We start from the raw sequence: 5,594 nt of genomic DNA, 5'->3' as shown, positions 1-5,594 counted from the left end.
ACAAGATATAAGGATGAAGCAAATGTCACATTTTCCCTTATTACAGATGATGAAAATCCATTTACTTTTTAGGAAGCTCTTGATGCGCCAGATGTCGAAGAGTTGGAAAGCAACAATGAATGATGAGATGGATTCCTTATACAAGAATGAGACATGAGAATTGGTGGAGCTTCCCATCAGGCGAAAAGTGATTGAGTGCAAGTGGATTTTCAAAAAGAGATAGGATAGGTATAAGGCAAGGTTGGTAGTAAAGGGAAATCCTCAGAGAAAAGGTGTGGACTTCATTGATAAATCCGCGCTATAATAAGGCAAGTATCTATCAGATTCATATTGACGTTATTTGCCCAATGCAATCTCGAGCTGGAACAGATATATGTGAAGACTACCTTCTTGCATGGGGAATTAGAAGAGCAGATTTACATGAACCAATTACAAGGTTTTAAAATATAAGGGACAGAATAAGGTTTGCAAATTGAAGAGGTTATTATATGGCCTAAAACAGTCGCATACTAAATATAAAGAGTCATAAAAACCAAGTTGATCAGATGATTATTTCAATCACAACGGAGAAAAAGAAATTCGGATCACTCACCTGAAATCTGTTGATGTGAATTTTGTTATATTACATCGAGATCAATCGATTGGCAATTACCTAATTACACATCTGAATTAGCTCACGATTTGCATTTATCTAAACTTGTTTAATCAGTTCACATTTGGTTAATAAATTCTTAACTTGGGATAGTTCACACGAAGAATTCAATCATCAAATTTTGAATTCTCTTAAATGTTACACACAATACATATAGTTAGTCATCTTTCCATGTGGGGTCTAATTGACCAACCAAAGCACTCTGATCATCCCGTTATCTCTAGATGATTAAGGATTATTGGTAGAGGTGTACACGAACAGAGGTAGTTCAGTTAGCTCGACTCGAAAAAGCTCGATTCGACTCAATTCGAAGCTGAGTTCAAGCCGAGTCAAGCTGATTTTTTAAGCTCAAAAATGAGTTCAAGCTGAGTTCGAGCTAGCCCCAACTCGACTCGACTTGGATCGAACCTAGCTCGAATAAAACTCTTATCGAACCAGTTCGGTGACACGATTACTTTGATGTTGATGTCACTCACCAAGTGTTTGATGAAATGACACAAAGAAGTGTGGCTGGTGGCAAGAAGGGTATGTATATAAAACTAACACCCTTTTTTTCTTGATTTTTATGTTGCTTAGAAGGTGTTTGATAAAATACTTGTAAAATCATTGATGTTGTCTCAAATATAGTGAGATTTTGAAGGTACAGTCCAAGTGTTTATGAAAATGCTACAATGGTGAACTCAGCTCGAATTGGCCCGAGCTGCTGACCAAACCGAGCCGAGTTGGCCAGTCAGGCTTAAGGACTAAGCCGAGTCGAGTTCGAGCTGAGGTCAGCTAGTGGCCGAGCTGATTCGAGTTGAGGCCAGCTCAACTTGGTTCAACTCGATGTACACCCCTAATTATTGGTAATTTACATCACATAAATAAAATATCATAAACAAATAGAAAATTCTTACGTATTGTCGACCGATCGAACAAATCGGTCGACACTACCTTCGATCGCTCGAGATTCGATCAAAACTATTTCGATTGGTCGAAATAAATCTGAATCTTAACAAAATTCACTAGACACTTTTTGTCTTTTTCGATTGGTTGAAATTGCTCCTTCGATCGATCAAAATATTATTCAATTGGTCGAACTGCCCTATCAATGAATTGAGCATAATCTGATCTTTGGGATTTGATGAATGAAACATTTGGGTTGTTTTTTACCAGTCGAAATGATCGCTTGACCAATCAAAATGATCCATTGAGTGATCGAACCGACCCTACTGTAATTTTTCAGATGATCCAAAATTTATAATTTTTAAGTTTCCTTAATTTATTTAATTCATCTTCTTTCAAATGCTCCATTGATCATATGGGACAGATCTGGACCATTTATTAATATCACAAAACTTCAATTTGGGTATGGGTCAATAGATCACTTAGATCCAAAGTATATATACTTTTAAAATCTAATTCAAAGTATAATAGGTACGATCCTAAGCTTTCATCCTTATGGCCCATCAAACGATCAAATTCACTTTATGGATAACAAGTTAGATCTATCCAAGAATAAGCATAGATAGTGGGGATCAGATCCAATCCATCTGATCATTATCTTAAAATCTAATGTATAAAATGATTCTTATAGTAAATCTAATTGATATGTGCCATCATATGATCTGATCAATTTTTTTTAATATAAACGGTTCATATTAGATCTAAAACCACTAATGGTCCACACACAACGTAATCCACACCGTCCATTGCATAGATTGGTAATAAATAAGATAAATTCATGAAAATAAAAAAATATTTAGGAGTTGAAACTTATCTGATTGAACCCTCTCTCTCTCTCTCTAGGGTTTTTTTTTTTTTTTTAATCTTTTAGTTTTTCTGTAAGGAAAACCCTCTCCTGTTACTATGAACATCCTCCCATATCAGAATTTGAAATCTCTATGGCATTTGGAATAAAGTTATTATTACTATTTTAAGAATCAATCCTCAAACCTTACTCGTAAGAGCAAGAGTCAATCCCTCGGCTTCTGTCTCAATCAAGAGCATCTTCACCAACTTAGCTATTAATTTGTTTTTATTTTTAATTAAAAAATTTATATTTTTAACTACTAATCACAGTTCTAAATGCACGAGAATTCATGATCATTACATCAATTGGCACATGATCATTAAGAGGCAGTTTGGATACCAAAAAATAAGTTACTTCTTCTACTTACAGTAGTAGATTAGTAACTTACTTGAGATAAGTAAGTTTGGTTTAAGATTTAAAATAAAAATAAAATTAAAAATAAAAATTCAAAAAACTTTTGTTTAAGATTAATTATAAGTAATCATTTTACTTAAAGTTACTTAATCACTTCAAGTTAATTAGCAAAAACTAAGATAAGCTACATGAGGCATACATAGCTTCAATAGCTTGCCATCCAAACACGCCCTAAGAATGGTTGTGGAAACTTTTTTTTTTTTAAATTATTATTATTTTTTTTTCCTGTTTTTCTAGAAGACCCACAGCTAGGACGTGACTATTGCGTGCCTGTCACTAAGCAAACGCAGAGTGGGAGAGAACACGCATGAGATCCTCACAATCCATAGGGTGCACTTCAAAGGATAAGGATAAGACCAGTCAAAAAGCTCTGCCAACCACAACAGCAATTGGTATAAAGTCATGTAAAATACTTCCAAACTCACATGGTGTGGTCCCTTAAGAGCTTTGGAATGACATGATTTTTGTAGCGGCCCTTCACTATCGTAACGGTATCATATGAATAGATGGGTTGGCATACACACCACGGCAGGATGTGGAAAGTTTACATAGTATACATTGTCATGCTAATTGTTTCCTACAGTGTGGCCCACCTGAGTTTTGGATCCACAAGGCTAAACGCCCGGTGGATCCACAGTGTATGCATATATGAGTCACGCTAGCATTTGTTAATATACACTTTCAACGTTCTCAACTCGAACGAGATACATTGGTATACTATTTAATTCCATGAAATCATCTGAAGAGGATTGTAGGATTGGGATGTGATGCAGAACGGGTCGCGGACAGTTTTATGGGTAAGATGGATCAGAAAAGGCCCGACCACAAGCGGAAGTGATCAGGACCGTCAGGACCTTAAAACGGACGTATCTCGCAAACCGGAATGAGCTATTCGACGTGCCATAAATGATTTTAGATAGGACAAGCTACTTTAGCCACCCAACCTGGCTATGCCAGATCGCGCAAGCGGAATTTGTGAGATTCTGCCAAATCGACTGTCCAATTTTCATTTTTACTATTTATAGTAAGCTTTAGTTTTGTGCTTTAGGAGATGCGTCCAAACGTAAAAAGTTCTTAGAATAATTAGGAGAATAGTATGGTTGAGCCAAATAGGACACTTACTATTTTTGGCCGAAAACCATGAGCTCGGGTGGAAATCATGACCGTATATAAATAATAAGTTACCCCTTTTTTTTTTTTTTTTTGTTTCGAAATAAATCGGTACTATTTATATAGAATTTACAGGTGCCTTTTACAACCAAAGTAATGAAATTGATGAATAAATTAATAAATAATTGAAATAAAGAATCGAATCGAATCTCCCTCCCTGTAAGCCCTCGTGGGGCCCACTGTGATCTTTGTGTTATATACAGTCCGTCCATCTGTTTCTCCAGTTCATTTTACGACACGAGCGCAAACGTGACAAAAATCAAGTGGGCCACACCACATGTAAAAGCAGAGATGGAAATGCCCACCGTTGAAACTTCCATGGGGCCCACAGAAGTACTGGATGAGTTGGATGGCATATAAACATCACGGTGGACCCCGGAAGGTTTCAACGGTGAACGTTTCCATTTCGACTGTTTCTTATGGTGTGCAGCCCACCTGACTTATGATTTTGGGCTTCTGATCCTAAAATGAGCAGGAGAAATGGATGGACGGAGTGGATATAATAGAAACGTCTCCGTGGACCCCACAGAGCTAGGTTTACAGGCAAGTCGGGTCCGAATCCACCAACCACAGCCCACCCCTCCATCCATCAACCACCCGCGTTACCAAACTCGCATGGGAATCAATGTCCCGCGCCCGTCGCAAAATCCGGGCCGTCCTTTCCGGGATCCATCAACGATTTCGCAGCAGCATAACGGGTCGAGAAATCACGGTATCCATACTCGCCCTCCAAATGACCATTTTGCCCATGCCCCTCATCCATTCTCGCCCTCCAAGTTACCTTTTATAGTATGTCACGATTTGTAGAAGTTTTAGTTGTAGTTTAATTCTGAAACTTCTTCAATGTCTTAGTATTCTTATTATTTAAAGGGTCGGGAACTCATTTATTTGGATCATCAATCAATTCATGATTTTTTCTAGAATTTATTCTAATTTTCTTGCTCTTTTCCTCGTGCGATGTTTCAAGTATATGGGAAAGAATGTGAGTGACCCATTTTGAAACTATTCTATTACGGTCAAAGTTAAGAATCAGTGTATCTCGTATTGTATAATTCACCACTGATACAACCCTGAATTGCCTTCTAAAAAGCTATTCCAGGCTGAAGCAGGCTGATATAGCTGTATGGTTTATCGACCATACTAGTACATATTGGACAATACATAACCATTTGGCACTACGCCAAAACTGCGAAAAAAGGACGGTCCAAAACCGTCTCAAATGACCAAAAAGGACGGTCATGGACAGTCGCAAGGGCCGTCAAATTTTGACGTGTCGTATTACTTAAAGGACGGTTGAAAACCGTCATTTTTATTGACCGAAAAAGGACGGTCGTGAACCGTCCTTAAAAAGGACGGTCTCGGACAATCTCTTATGAGCCTTCAAAGGACGGCCACAGACCGTTCTTTAAAAGGACGGTCATGGACCGTCCTTAAAAAGGACTGTCATGGTCCGTCTCTTATGGGCCTTCAAAGGACGGCCACAGACCGTCCTTTAAAAGGACGGTCATGGACCGTCCTTAAAAAGGACTGTCATGGTCCGTCTCTTATGAGCCTTCAAAGGACGGC

The sequence above is a fragment of the Magnolia sinica genome, chromosome 12, assembly GCF_029962835.1.
Source record: "Magnolia sinica isolate HGM2019 chromosome 12, MsV1, whole genome shotgun sequence".
Lineage (NCBI taxonomy): Eukaryota > Viridiplantae > Streptophyta > Magnoliopsida > Magnoliales > Magnoliaceae > Magnolia > Magnolia sinica.
The sequence above is the reverse complement of the archived record's forward strand: the minus strand, read 5'-3'. Positions refer to the sequence as shown.